The sequence below is a fragment of the Thermobia domestica genome, chromosome 4 (assembly GCF_964235325.1).
Source record: "Thermobia domestica chromosome 4, izTheDome1.hap1.1, whole genome shotgun sequence".
Lineage (NCBI taxonomy): Eukaryota > Metazoa > Arthropoda > Insecta > Zygentoma > Lepismatidae > Thermobia > Thermobia domestica.
The window spans coordinates 294,214,305-294,230,469 of record NC_137457.1 but is presented as its reverse complement, the minus strand read 5'-3'; the positions used below and the strand labels follow the sequence as shown (position 1 = coordinate 294,230,469).

Below are 16,165 nucleotides of genomic sequence, written 5' to 3'. Positions count from 1 at the left end.
AATGTATGAAACTCGAATTTACTGCTAAGTGGCTTCCCGAAGCATAGGGAAATGGGAGGAAAGAAATTAAGTTTAAATGGGTCAAAAAGCATGAATTACTAACAATACAAATACTGCAATTCTTTCGTTACCTTTTTCTTTTTAACTGAAAATTCCATGAAAAATATTTATTTTAAAGTCTCCACTTTGCCTGAAAATTTTCCGTAACAGCAGTATTGAATAACACAAATCCTGACTAGCCACATTTAATAGATATCTTTGCAAGGAAAACAGGAATTAACATGTTCTTCTAAGACACTCAAGCATACCTGTATAAATCACTCAAGTTACGATAAGTTAACATTACGTTATTTACCCTTTTTTTCTTTCTTTCCTGTTTTTAGAAAAACATACTTCCATTAATTACAAGTAATAATATCAAAACCTAAATAAAACTTAATAATCAGAATCTGTACTTACATTTTTAAAGAATCAAATAAAGAATGTTTTACTTTACGGAAAGTTTTAAAGACCCATTTCTTTCCTTATTATTCTAAATCAACCATTCCCACTCACCTCCAAAGTAACACTGTAACATGCTCACAATGTTGCCAACAACTTCTGAAGAAAATAGGCTAAATGGCCTTCAAAAATAAGCTTTTTTACTTAAAAAATTGCTAGATTTTGAACTGCTAACCTATAACCCATATTGTAGATTTTAAGCCCCTTTTTTGTGTGTAGGATTGTAAGTGAGTTATAGCCAGCGGCGTAGCGTAAGGGAACGCCGGTATGCCCGGCATCCCCTATTAATAAGAAAAAGTATGTATTTCATTACATATAAATTGTTTGCTTCTAATTATCACAATTATTTCCACTGCAATCTTCTGGCGCGCTCTCTCGACTAAGAGGAACCTACGCATGCGCGTCGCTCAGATGCACATTTTCTGTCTTTCCTCCTGTCGTATGCTATTTTCCTCGGGCTTCCAGGCCTACTGAAAGCATCGGGGTTTTCGTCTGCTTTCTGTTGAATGCGCATGCGCAGTACTTCCCTTCTCACTCCTCCTCATCCCTTGCAACCGTACATTTGCTTTAGATATACGCTGGCATATTCAAGTATTTCCAACTGTATATATTTTGAACTAAGCTATAGTTTCTGAACAGAACGTACGAGCCCTAATATAAAGGAAATAGAACAAAACGGAAATGGTTAGTTCAACGCATTTTTGAAGCATACCGGTTATGTAAATAATAGTATTAAAATAGTTATGCCTTAATCGTAACTAAATGCATCGTAATTGTAATCTTCATCGTAAAGGAGCTCACAGACACAGGCATAAATTTAAAGCATTCTGTAGAATTACGGTCACCGATCTGGTAGGACAAGAGAGCCACCACTCCCCGTCACTCGCAAAGATTGTGCCAGGGCCCTTCAGTCACTGGCACAAATCTCGGGGACATAAAGGGAACATGTTCCCTACAATCTTGTCCACTCCCCCCCAATAATCCGATTTGAGATTGTGATGATGATTTCTATCCGACTGCCACAATGGAAACTGATGTCCTTTGACTTGTTTCATTTTTTAAAAAGAATCGTATTCTTTAATATTTCATTGTCATTAATAATTAGTAGTATATTTTCAACTATTTGTTTAATTCCTGTAACAATTCCTATAATGCTATTGTGGTAATCATAGTTTTGCTCAGATAAGAGTATTGTTGCGCCAAATATAGGCCTGATTAATTTTCTTTCATAGTTTTGGGGAAGTCATTATTTGTATTGTTATAAAACAAATGTCCTAAAATTTTAATGTGGATCATTGTGAATGCGTAAGTAGAAACATGTCAATTATTATTATGCATATATTCAAATTTCAGAATGTGCTCACGGCACTGAGTTGTAATAATGATATGTACCACTATTTCATGTACATCATTTGGTATATAATATACGAGTACAACAAGTTTACCTCAGAAATCTGATTCATCTACTGTAATATGAGTCTCTTCTCCCCTCCCCTCACAATAAGCCTTAAAATGTGCCCTCCTGCCAATGTTATAGACAACTCTGCTCCCCTAATCCTCCACAGCATTTTTTTCAACTTCATAAATATTTTGAACATCGTTAAAAAAAAGGAAAGGATTATGGGAACAGTCTTACCCATCCCTCGAACGTTGAAGACAGATTTGCGCCCTTGACTTCAGTATCTGGATACAGAAACAGGCCCCCAGAGTTGGTTTAAGTGCTTTGTATTTACATCTTCAAATGATATATACACTCAGGTCCATATTCACGAACGGGCGTCTGAGTTCCGGACCCAAGATGACACATTTCTAGGGGCGATAATTTTTTTTTTTTTTTGAAAGAACAAGATTGACGTGTGGTATGTGGAGAAAAAAGCCGCCCATGAGAAAGAAATGAAGGGAACGATACTGGAAACCATGTTCATACAAAAGTGGGGCCTAGTTTTCTCGTCACAACGGTAGTGGCAAGAAGGAGCTGAGACAATTGGTTATTAAATTCTAACGTAATCCACGCATTCGCTTTTCTATGCCCCACTAGACCTCCAATTAGGGGGGCTTCCTCCTAAATTTTGTATAACCCTATATTTCCATTCGGAATAGCTATGTATTGGTGCTTGCAGTAGTACTATATCGCACAAATGACTAACTTTGGCATCCCCCTTTCGGAATATCACGCTACGCTACTGGTTATAGCAAAATTTGAAATGTTGAACTTTATTCGCTGAAGAGTGAAAACTAACAAGCAACATACATGACTTTAAATTACAATAAGATCCATCGACAAGTCATCTGATTTGTGTATTATCAGTTGAAATAAGTCATCATCGATGACGTCGCAGCTAGCCGAGGCGCTGGAACTGGATGCGCCATCTTTTGATTGTAGATTGGTTGTGTTTGTGTAGACTAACATTGTCCCAATTTTCAGCACTTTCGGCAGATCATAGTTCTTACAAACATTTATTATTTCTCCGTACACCCACATGAATCATCATCATTGCATTGAGTTTTCAAGCTAATTTGATATCCTATTTGCTTCCTTTAATAAACAAAAACAATCTCTGAGGCTTGAAGAACCGAACAGTTTACTAAATTTGTATCAGAAAACTTTCATTCTTCCAATGAAATGTGAAAATTAAAATAATTAAATGAAGCAAAAGGGACCGTTACGGGAGCGACATTAAAATTCTTTTTGAGTCGATAACTATTGTTAAGTAGTTGTAAATCTCTGGGCGGGGAGAGGGAAAAAGAATGAAAAACAAGTGTTTGTTGCGTAATAAAACTCTTACTTGTCTAGAGAAATCAATTAATACGATAATATATAATGACAAATAGGCTCAGTTTGAAGAATTTGAAGAATAACACTTTATTTTCAAAAAAAAAAAAAAGGACTTTTAGAATTAATTTAACGGCTAATAAAAAGGCCAAAATGGCAAAAGTGTTTCACAAAATAAGCTATATTTCAGACTGTAAGCATTGTCTAGATTTGAATGGCTAAGTGCCTTTCCCAATATGCTAGATTTAGCCAAAAATAGGCCAACTTGGCATCACTGCATCCTCATGGCTTACAGCAGACAATTCGGCCGTAACGTGATGTCATCCCGAACGACACCAAACTTTCGTCTTTTACCATTCCAAGGTTACTTGTACACAGTGCTTCCAACTCATTTAAAACTAACGAGCTTGCAGTAAGCCGGAATTTCATCTTACATTTTTTTTTTTTTTACAATAGATTATTTATATTATGAAATTTGGGTAAGTTACACTGTGGGTACATGTTTGCTTACTATACCGTTGTGTAAATGTCATTTTGATTACTTTTATCATTTTGAAATTCTTTCTGTGTCAGTGTATCTTCTGCATTGCTATCTTCACATGATTCTAGATTCTTCTTTCCTCTGTATTTCCTGTGTTTCTGGGTATCGGTCCGTAACATTTTGGATTTCTCATTTTTCTTCACTCCTTTATCGATTGCGCATTGTTTGATTGGGCAATGCTACTATCAATATAAGACGTTTCCTTGTGAGTGCTAGATCCAAAGGTAAATTCAGAGGGAGTCCAGGGGGAATTTCTGTCCTCATATACAAAATTTATAAATTGGTTATATGCTGAAGCAATGATACTTACACTTACATCACTCATATACTCATGCTTTATCAAATACTTTCATTCCAACCGGGGCTTCGATTTCGATAATAGTCCTTAAAGGTATACAGTAATCTAATTTTACAAGTCAATCCCGAAAAGCAGGTTCTTCAATCCCATAATCATTTAAAAAGTTGTAACATTTATTCCAACTTCAACTATTTTTGTTAGACAGTTAGTTACATATTTACCCTAAATTCGTCAGAATATATATAATTAATAAACTACTTAAGATGTAAATCACCCAATGAATGCTCAATGATAATACAAAAAATAAAATTAATTTACACTTGTTTATTTTCCGTAATCTTTTTCACACTTACCTTACATTTTTACAATATTTCCTCCATTTAAATTGAACATACATGCCTGCGCATCAACGTCTTTCTAGATTATATCAGGGGTTTTTCAAACTTTTTGTAGTTGGGGCTCCCCTCAACCACCAAAATCTGAACGCGTCTCCCCTGCCAAAAATGAAATGTGTCATTAACATAAATACATGTGTCTTTAAAAGAAAGACTATTACTGTGGTAAACTATTTTCATTTATTGATCACTAATGGAAATATCTCATTAACAGAGGTGATCTACATTGTACACACTGACTACACTTTTTAATGTTATTGGCCGGTGTTAATAATTGTAAATTGCGGTAAGACAGATATTTATGTTAAAATTGAAAAATACGAGCAAAGAGGGAATTAGATAATAAAAACCGGAATATTCAAATGTTGAGCAAAGTCAATGGGATGTATAACCTTGTTTTGAGCCACACAATTTATTAAATCTCGGTACATATTTTGAAATGGCAAGACGCAACACGGCTTCGACCAATGAAAATAAAACAAATAAGACTTGTGAATGGCGGCAGTACTTTAGGAAAGATTAACCTAAAAATAATAACAGAAAATTAAGAAAAAAGAAAAATTCTGCTAACTGGCGTCACGGGAAATTCCAGACACACTTAAGAAGATGTACTAATCTGCAGAGATAAAAAAAAAAAAAAAAAAAGAAGATCTTTAGTGGCCATCTAATAAGCCTTATACACGTTCAAGCCAAAGGTAGAAGGGACGTCCCTGATCGTATGTGGAACAGAGATGATACAAAAGCTTAGTCCACTGTGTATTAAGGATGCAGACTTAAGTGTGTTGCATTATAAATATGTTTCTTTGTAGGATCTTTAACAAAAGTTCTCACGCCTCCCTTGACAACCTTCAGCTAGGGCTTTTCCGATAATCGAGTAATCGATAACAATTCGATAATATTTCAAAACCGTTTCTTCGATAAAGAATTTTAATTTTATCGAATTATCGAACTTTCGAGACTCCCGAAATGTTTGAGACTCTCGAAATGTTCGAGACTCCCGAAATGCTCGAGACTCCCGAAATGTTCGAGGCTCCCGAAATGTTCGAGGCTCCCGTAATGATCGAGACTCTCGAAGTGTTGGAGGCACTCAAAATGTAAGAAACATTAGACAACTTCGAGACACTCGAACTGTTCGAGAATCTCGAATTGTTTGAAAGCAGAAAATACAGAAATATATCAATATGATCGCATTTGTCGAGTCGCTTGAATATTTAGAAAAGTTCGGGATTATCTGAATGTTCGAAAGAAACGATGTATTCGAGGTTATCATAGTTGTATATAATATGTATTACATATATGCAGAGTGCTCATTTTAAAACTTCTCTCCTTAGCAATGTAGTGAAGGAAAAGTTTTTTCCCCACAGATCTGTACAAGGTTTAAGCAGTCTGTCAGAAGAGAGAAAGAGGAAGAGAAAACATGCATCACCCGAATGGAATATGAATCCAAGACAACATTAGTCTACTAATAGTCACTTTGCCGATTGTGCCAATAACGGGGCAGGCAGAAAAATAATTTTACATATGATTTCGACAAATACAACTTTGCAATAACTTATCAGATGAAAAAAGTTGTTTGACTAGTTTGGCTGCAAGAAGAAATCATTGGAGAGGTGAAGGAACCGAACTGTTCATCACTACTTTTGATAATACCCGAAACTTCGATAATACTCGAAATGTCGATAATACCCGAAACTTCGATAATACTCGAAATTTCGATAATTTCAAATACTCGAACGGTTTCGAGTAACCGATGACAACTCGATAAATTTTCACTCCCGAAGTTCGATAGATCTTCAGCCTTATCGAACACCCCTACCTTCAGCGGCTCTCCAAGGAGTTCAAGTTCTTCCAAAAAGTGAAATGATATTTTTAATTAACATCCCATGATTATGGCCTTTTAGGCTAAAGAAGACAGATGATTGATATAAGCGAAGGAATATAAAATTATATTTTTGTGTTGTTTCGCTGGAGTCAAACCCGAGACCACACGCACGAAAGAAATACGTGCTAGCCAATGGAACAGGGAAAACGACTTACACATTTCTCGAGTGGAAAATGTTTGTATTCTTTTCTGGTTGAAACTCAAGAGTAGAATGTATATGTCAACCGATAAACATACATTTACTCATAAAACACAAACATAAGCATCATATAATTTGTTGAGTCTTAATCTTGACGTGATTTAAACTGACACATAAGAAGATATAGCGCAAGTAAATCCCAAAAGATGATTGTCAACTCTAAATGATATTGTTATTAGTCATTAGCATCATTGTTCCTGCCTTTTAGAGGTTGCTCCTGTTTTATAACTAAGTCGAATAAAAATCTGTATGCAATCTGCTAACACACGGTAGAAGCTTATTGAATTGTCAATTGTGTTATGTTCTTCTTGCATTGGTAATTACCATGCTTATATATTGCTAACCACAACACGTCTCCTGCAGGAATGATCAACACTTTCTACATTCAATAGCAAACATACTGTGTAATTGGTGACATTCTTTGCTAAGTTGGATACACTGTAGCAGTGGACTCTCCACTCCTCTGTTCTGCCGCGCTCCCCCAATAACTGAGGTTAACAACGCTAGCGTCCCAGCTAAAAACAGCACTGCTATCTTGCTATAATGGCTAATGTATCAAGAAAATAGAATGAAATAATGAGCCATTCACTTGAAATTACTTTGTTCTAAAGATCATATGGTGAGGAAGGTACTACCATGAGCAAAATAAATGACGCGTCTCTTTATTTTGAAGTTTTTTGAAAATATCTCCGTTTTCTTTATATGTTCGAAATTTCGGAAGGTTTCCCCAGCAGGACAGGTTAATAACAAACCCGTTTTTAATATTTGTGTTAGATATTAGCTTAAAATAAAGAAATTAGAAGCAAAAAACATTAAATCGACAGAAATCTCGAGAATTACCAACTCTGCTAAAGTGGGAAATTTTCAAGAAAACGAGGGAATTCTGCATTTCAACACGAAGCAGCGACATCTATGTCATTGAGAGAAATCTGGACTAAATCTACAAATTAAACTTTTAACGAATATTTCTAGTATGTCTTATTATATGCATTATCTGCAAACTCCAAATATATGAATATATGCTAAGTATTAACATAAAGATAGAGCAAATAGTGGAAATTATCTATGGAAAAGGATGAATTGGTAGGACGATCGCTCAAATAGTCACAAAGAACAAATAGCTCAGTTAGTTAAAGCAACGAGTCTGTATGCTGAAGGTAGCGGGTTCGATACCCTGGAGATGCCGTTGTCATTTTTATCACTACACTACGGTTATTTTATTTATTTTTTTATGTGGGAAAGAATCAAATTATAACGTATGTGTAAAACTTATGACGATACCAAAAAAAGAAAAAATGCCGTTGTCGCACTTGCACTAGCGTCCCTAATTTTGTTTGCAAACAGTTTCGTAATTATTTCCCCTGTGCTCACTGCTCACCATATGCTCGCTGGCGCATAACGAATGTTTCCCAGTAAATGTTAATTCTAATTTGGAGAATTTTATAAAGTTTCACAATATTTCTCACTAGATAGTCTTTAATCTACGTGTTTGGATATTTTGATAACAGATGTCCCTATTAAATGTTTAATTTTCCCTAGATGTTTAATTACGGAAAAGTTTTACAATGTATTTGTATTGAATTGAAATTGTTTTGAATTTACTACATAAGGTAAGTAGACCCAAGGAGGAGAACTCAAGTAATTGATATTCTACGTAAAACCAACCTATTGTAGAATGATGATGCTTCTTACCTTCAGCACATAATCTTTACGTTAGAGAGTCAGACAGAGAAAAATCCTGGTTTTTCCTCCTCTATATCCCGCATCTTAAACCTCTACATATCATTGTTCGTCTCACAAAATTTCGGTGCTCCAAAAACATTCAAATAATAATAATAATAATAATAATAATAATAATAATAATAATAATAATAATAATAATAATAATAATAATAATAATAATAATCCTGAATATGCCATCCTTACATAATGTAAGGATATCTTAGTTTCCTAGTTTAAATCTTAAATATTTTAGTTTAAAATGCTTTCTTTAGTACTTATTTGAGCAACCATGTAGGAGGGGGTACGACTTTTTATTTTGCCCCTCTCATTTCAGTACCCTTCCAACAGAAAGTAATTTTTGATAAGCAGGACAGACAAAATGAATAAGAAATATATTTACAACATCCTCTCCCCTTTCATGATTGGAATATCACGTAATATTTTTTATTCTACGAAAGATGGCCCTGTGCGGTTGGGGTAGGTAACTAAAAAAATACCTAATATATAGCGCCCCTTGATTGTAATATTACCGCTTCTTTATTTGTACGAGGGAGCCCCTACACAATCAAGGGTGACAAAAAGAATAGAAAGAGTGTCTATTGATTCCAGTGGTGGATCCAGCACGAACTCCTGGGGGAGGGGAGGAGAAGTGAAACATTCTTTTGATGATGTGAAGCTGTCACAAATTACCACTTAACTAAACTAAACAATAGTGGGGGGAACCGGAACCCAGTCAGTTTAAATTGATGTAAAAGTTTAATTTTTGGCTTCATATTAAAGTTTTGGTTTCAAATGAGAGTTTCAGTCCAAGTGGTCAATGATCAAATCTCGTGGGGCTCTTCAGTGTAGGCTAATACGGCCCCCTTATGAGAAAAGGCAAAATTATTAACATGTTTATAACTTTCGAATTTTTCGTCTATTTTAAAGAAATATTTTGCTTCGTATTAAAGTGTTGGTTCCAAATGACAAATTCAGTCCGAGTGGACAATGATCAAATCTCCGGGGGGGGGGCTCTTCAGTATAGGGGGCTACGGCTCCCTTATGGGAAAAGGCAAAAATATGAAAATGCTTATAACTTCCGAATTTTCCGTCTATTTTAAAGAAATTATTGGCTTCATATTAAAGTCTTGGCTTCAAATGACAATTTCAGTCCGTGTGGACAATGATCAAATCTCGGAGGGCTCTTCGGTGTAGGGGTTTCGGCTTCTTTATGGGACAAGATTCACGTAGTTGATATTGCAAAATTGTTTTATATATATAAGTGGAAACTTGCACCATTTGGTTAATTTTACCTCTTATGTTTTGCAGATTCATATTCCAAGCAATAGTTACTCCGCAGAGCTAAAAGAAGGCACTTACTAGTTTCATTAAAATGAAATGTCTTTTATGAGAGGAGCAGACGAACGAACAGGCACCCAAACGTTGGTTGAGTCGCACGGTTGAAACTCGTTAAGCTCGCTTCAATTATTATTATTATTATTATTATTATTATTATTATTATTATTATTATTATTATTATTATTATTATTATTAAAGCTTTTTGCTCCTAATTTAGTTATTTTACTTTATTATTTAACGAATATATTGAAAATTGTCAGAGACACGTATGCAGTAATTTATTTCGGGAGGGGTCCGACTTCAATATTAGGATAAATTATAATAAAATTTTAAAAGATAATCCCCCAAATTAGTCTAAATTTACAGAAAAGTTGGGGTTTCAGAGGGGGTCCGGACCCCCAGGACCCACCCCTAAATGCGTCCTTGTTTGTCAGTAACATTTCCTGATTTTAAAACCCTCAAAAACTTCGGATAGACTATATAAAGGAAAACGAGTTATTTTCGATAAAATATCACTTCAAGGAGACGCGACAGTTTATTGCACATGGTGGTATCCAACGTTCACAAGGGCAAGAATTCCTTCCCTTTTATTCTTTTGCTATTGTGCTGTATCGAAAGGTCAGGTTTGTAACATATTACTCCTACGAACAAGCATGACTGGCAGATATTAATACTGAACACAACTCCAGAGAAATGCATGCTGAACTTACGTTTATAGCTACGCTTTGGTGATTTGCCCTCAAGGTCAATCGAGTGGTAATTCAGTTCCGTCTCTGTTCTTAAGCCATGTTCGTATTACTTCGAACAGTTTTGATAATGAAAAGCATGCCTCTTAGTATAACAGACTTCTTTCGCGTAAGAAATCGAAACTCAGTTGGTCAGAGCAACTAGTCTGTAAGAATTAGGTTGTTAGTTAGTTAGGAGTCCAGTAGGAGTAAGGGTTTTTATTACTATTGTTTTTATCTTTTTTATGTGAGAAAAAATCAAATTGTGACATCCCGATATCAAATGTATTTGATTATGTAGCTTTGTCTTAGCTAAACTTTAAACATCAGTAACTGTCGAAATTATTTCACTAACCGATCACTTACTGAACATTTCAAACACGTCAAACCAGTAGCATAACATGAAGTTTAACCTTTCTTCCGCAGTCCTTAGTTATGCGTCCGTACTTTCAAGGGCGGACTAAGGGCCGGGCGACTGCCCGGGGCGCCAGAAAGAGAGGGGCACCAAAACGAGCCTCAAAAAGTAAATTTTATAATGTGCTTCCTACTGACGTTTTTGGTTTATATTCTTGTAAAGTAGTGGCAATTATATGATCTTTTTCCATTTCACTATGGAAGAAGAGAGTTTCATAGTACTAAGGGGGCTGTATCGAAAAATTGAGAGATGGCATGTAGAATAAAGAGTGCCGGGAATTAAGTATTGTTTGTTTGTTTGCTTGAGTTTAGCGTTCCACGGTTATGCCTTAATGGGCAAGGGAGATGTGGATACTAATTATAGTGGAATCCGAACCACTTTTATCGTTCAACAGTAATCCACCGGGAATTGGACCCGGTACCACTGAAGGCAGGCGTGCTAGCCACTAGACCAGGGGGGGTGGAGTTGGTATTGTTTATAGCGGGCCATATTCTTTGTGAAGTTTTCCTAGGTAAGGATTTCTTTTCGAAAATGGGTTTAAAACAGGGGCGTCATTTAGGGAGAGCAGGGAGGGTCATTTGCCCCCCCTGAGTTTGAGATGTATATAGATTTCATCATTAGAATAGTAGTAAATCAGTGAAAAACGCGAAATTTTACTTATATCAAGAGGTCTTGCCCCCCCCAAAGCAAAATCTGAAATGACGCTCCTGGTTTAAACTATTAAAAACACTATGATAAAATGTAAAATATAGGCTACTACTAGGGGAAAAGCGCCAAAAAGTCACTTTGCCCGTGTGAAAATTTGGCCTGCTCCGCCCCTGCGTACTTTCTGTATATTTTTGGCCTTGCAGCTTGTGCGGTACCCACGCCACATTGTTGCGGGGGCGCTATTTACGCCTACCCTTCGAACGTAATTCAATAACGGTTTAAGAAATTCTACCATCAGCGTGGAAACGGGAATATATTTTTCTAATAGTCCCATAGAACTTTCACTCAGAACGCCAGATGCAATTTTTCAGAGTGGGCTCTGGCTAAGTAGAAGGAAGATCTGTTTCCTAAGTAAGTTCCTTTTAGAAAGTTTGCTATTTCTTTAACAGTGATGTAAATAAACATACTCATCGTTATTAGCTCGACACCAAACCATCCTGGACAAATCCCTCTAGAACAATGATCGGCAAAAGTTATTCTGCCTAATTTTATAAGCGACTCAAGGGTGAAACACTTGTTAACGAAAGCAATGTTGTGTATATACTGCCTTGTTTCTGACAAAATATAAAGTCTTTTGTAATCTTTAGACACTTTTCCTATTCTTTTTGTCACCCTTGGTTGTGTAGGGAAGCCTCGAACAAATAAAGAAGAGGTAATATTACAGTTAAGGGGCGCTATAAATATATTAGGTATTTCTTTTGTTACCTAACCATAACGGTCTAGGGTCGTCTTCAGTAGAATAAAAAATGCTACGTGATATTACATTCACGAAGGAGGAAAGGATGCTCTAAATATATTTCTTATTCATTTTGTCTGCCCTGCTTCTCAGAAATTATATACCTTGTGTTGGAGGGTGCTGAAAAGAGAGGAGGGGAATTAAAACGTCGTGCCCCTCATACATTTTAAATTTTGTGACGTGGTTGCTCAAATTATTACTAAAGAAAGCACATTAAACTAAGATGTCTAAAGTTACAACATTATGTAATGGTGGCATATTCAGGAATAATAATAATAATAATAATAATAATAATAATAATAATAATAATAATAATAATAATAATAATAATAATAATAATAAATATGAATGTCTTTGGAGAGCCGAAATTATGTGACACGAATCATTATAGATAGAGCTTTAAGATGAGTGGTCATAGGGGAGGAAAAACAGGATTTTTCTCTCTCTGACTCTCTAACGTTAAGATTATGTGTTGAAGGTAAGAAGCATCATCATTCTACAATAGGTTGCTTTTACGTAGAATATCTATTACTTGAGCTCTCCTCCTTCGGGCAACTTTGCTTATGTAGTAAATTCAAAACAATTTCAATTTAAGACAAATATTTATAGAGAAAATTAAACATTTAATAGGGAAATCTGTTATCAAAATATCCAAACACGTAGATAGAAGACTATGTAGTGAGGAATTGTGAAACTATAAAATTCTCCAAATTAGAATTAACATTTACTGGAAAACATTCGTTATGCATCAGTGAGCACAGGGGATATAATTACGAATCTGTTTGCAAACAAAAATTAGAGACACTAATGCAAATGCGACGATATTTTCTCTCTTTTTTTTTTGGTATCGTCATGAGTTTTACACATATGTTACAATTTGATTCTTTCCCAAATAAAAAATAAATAAAATAACCTTAGTGATAAAAATGACAACAGTCCTTCACGGGATTCGAACCGTCTACCTTTTGTATACAAACTCGTTGCTTTATCTAACTGCGCTATTTGCTTTCTTACGTAAGCTGAACCTGTTCTACAGTAAAGACGATTTTTCATTACGATTGGGCTAACAATTCGTCTTTTTCTATAGGTAATTTCCACTATTTGCACTATCAATACGTTAATACTTAGCATAGATTCATATATTTGGAGTTCGCTGATAATGCATATAATAAGACATAGTAGAAATATTTCGTTAAAATTTTCGTTTGTAGATCTAATCCACGCTTCTCTCACTGACATAGATGTCGCTGCTTCGTGTTCAACTGCAGAATTCCCTCGCGTTCTTGAAAATTTCCCACTTTAGCAGAGTTGGTAATTCTCGAGATTTCTGTCGATTTAATGTTTTTTTGCTTCTAATTTCTTTATTTTAAGCTAATATCTAACATAAATATTAAAAACGGGTTTGTTATTAACCTGTCCTGCTGGGGAAACCTTCCGAGATTTCGAACAAATAAAGAAAACGGAGATATTTTCAAAAAAACTTCAAAATAAAGAGACGCGTCATTTATTTTGCTCATGGTAGTACAATTAGAATCAACAAGCTCAGGAACACATGGGCGGAGTTATGGGGGGAATTGCCTCTAAAGTTTTTGACAACTTCACCATCTTTATTCCTGACTTCATAACCATGTTTATTCCTGAAATGAAAGGTCCGAAACTAAGCAAAAGGTCTGCCCCCCAGCAGACAATTCCTAACTTCACTTAGGCAGGGGCGTCATTACAGACTTCGCTTGAGGGGGAGGGTCACCGACATAAGACTTTCACGTTTTGTACTAGCATATTAGTGGACATTTTTTTTTTCATTCGCTCAGCCGCGTTACTGTCAGCCGATGCCTTGAGCATTCAAAACCGGCGAAGTATCATCATTGCGAATGATTTCTCTTTTGGGTTTATTTATTTCATAATTTTGAAAAAGGAAAGGGAAGGGAAAAAAGACGTGAAACTAAAACAAGGGATTGGACAAAAAATAAGATGAAAAACGTACAAAAAATAACTAAACTTAATATTTGCTTAACTATACTCTCTTTTCTAGTCTTGTGAGATTTTGTGTTTTTTTTTTTTGTTTTTTTTCTTTGTTTGTTTGTTTTATTGAGCTTGAGTTTGTTATGTGTGTGTTCTTTTGTATGTCGTATATTTTGTGTTTTGCTGTTTACCTTCTCTGGTTTCTGCCTGCATTTCTCTCCTGTGTGTTCTATTTCACATTTGCACTATTTACACTGGCTTTTCACCTGTATATTTTACCTCTTTTCACTATCCTGCATCAACGCTACACTACACTCACTACAGATATTGACACTGACTGCTTTTGATGAAATCACTAACCTTCACCAACTAGTACTTACACTATAAAACACACACACTACACTTACTTTTATTTAAATTTTCACATTTTCAATACTTTTAATTTTCTTATGCTTCTATATAAGCGTTTCCTGTTACTTTTGCTTTGATGCTTTAGTGTTCTCAGTTGCGTATCAATGCCAATTTCCACCCATTTGTGCTGGCTTGAGGTCCAGGGCCCACTCAGGGCACTTAGTGCAGGCCCTGGTCCGTTTTATGCTTCGGCCGGCACGCCCGGGATGGGCCGTCCTATTGGCGAGAGTTGCTCTATGTTTTCCCTCTGAGACACTATCCTCGCTTCACCTCTACTCATGCACTCACGCAACATTCACTCTTGCACCGGAGTTCCTTTCCAAACCGAGAGGCTGCAGGTGCAGCACGCATTCTGGTCCTCGGCAAAAGCACGGTAATCCAGTGCTTGCGTTCCAGGAGTCTTTCTGCGGTCCGAGGATTTCTTCACACATTCTTCCACTTGCACTCATCCTTCTATTCTTCTTCTGTAAGTTTTTCGTCTTAGTTCGGAGTATTCATTTGTCAAATTTTCCAATTGTTTGCAGTCTTCCTCTACTTCTATTATTTCTTTCAGTGGTTTTTCTCTTATTTGAGTTCTTAATTCTAATATTTCTTCTAATAATGGACACCACATGACATGGTGCTCAGGAGTTCCTTCTCCTCCGCATTCACACATTGGGCTGGGTCTTAACTTGATTCTGTGGAGGTGTTGTTCGTATGGTCCATGGCCTGATAAGTAATGAACCAATCCATGTGTTGGATTTAAGTGATTTATTTTTAGTCTGTCAACGATGCTGGGAAAGATTCTATGTAATCGTTGCGCTCCACTGTATTCCTGCCATTCTTTATCCCATAGTTGTATTATGTTGTCATTTATTTCTTTTTCATCTTTTAGATCCCTGTTAAAAATTTCTCTAATTTTCCTTTTCTCTTCTTTTCTTAACCAGTAATTAGTTGCCCTTTGCAATAACACATAGTTCATTGGTTGGATACCAAGGATTATACAGAGTGCGCTATGCAAAGTAGTGTTAAAAGCTCCAGACATTCTGATTAATAGGTTTCTTTGTGGTCTATTGATTTGGTTTTTGTAGGTCTTATTTCTTAATAGTCTATCAATCCAAACGCTGGATGCGTACGCCATGGTAGCTGACAAAATAGTTTCTTGGTATAGTCTTAGTATTTTTAATGGTAGCCTGTATCTGTTTCTTGCAATAGTGGTCAATTTATTCGCTACACTGTTTCCCCTTTTTACTATATATTTCAAATGTTCATCAAATTTTAGTCTATCGTCTAGCATTATCCCAAGGTATTTTATGCTTTGGACTCGTTCTACTCCTACTCCATTTAATTTTATAGTCGGATTTCTTTGTAGTTTTGTGCCGAAAATTAGATATTTGGTTTTCTTTGATGATATCCTTAATTTACTCTCCATACTCCATTCTTCAAGTGTTTCTGTTATCTTTTTAACTTTTTCGTCTAATTCCCTTCGGCTGTTTCCTGATGTTGTTATTACGTCGTCATCGGCGAATGCCACTATTTTATCGACTTCTTGCTTTTTGTTTATTTTTTCCAAGCATGGT

General features: G+C 35.7%; 1 long non-coding RNA gene across 1 annotated transcript in view; it reads right to left on the bottom strand.

The window, feature by feature from the left end:
* The window catches only part of LOC145684195 (uncharacterized), a 189,093-nt gene extending 188,530 nt beyond the window's left edge, over nucleotides 1-563 (bottom strand). The window contains exon 1 of the long non-coding RNA XR_014131252.1: nucleotides 460-563. This is a non-coding gene — a long non-coding RNA (uncharacterized LOC145684195). The remainder of the gene's footprint in view (nucleotides 1-459) is intronic.
* Nucleotides 564-16,165: the final 15,602 nt, after the last annotated feature.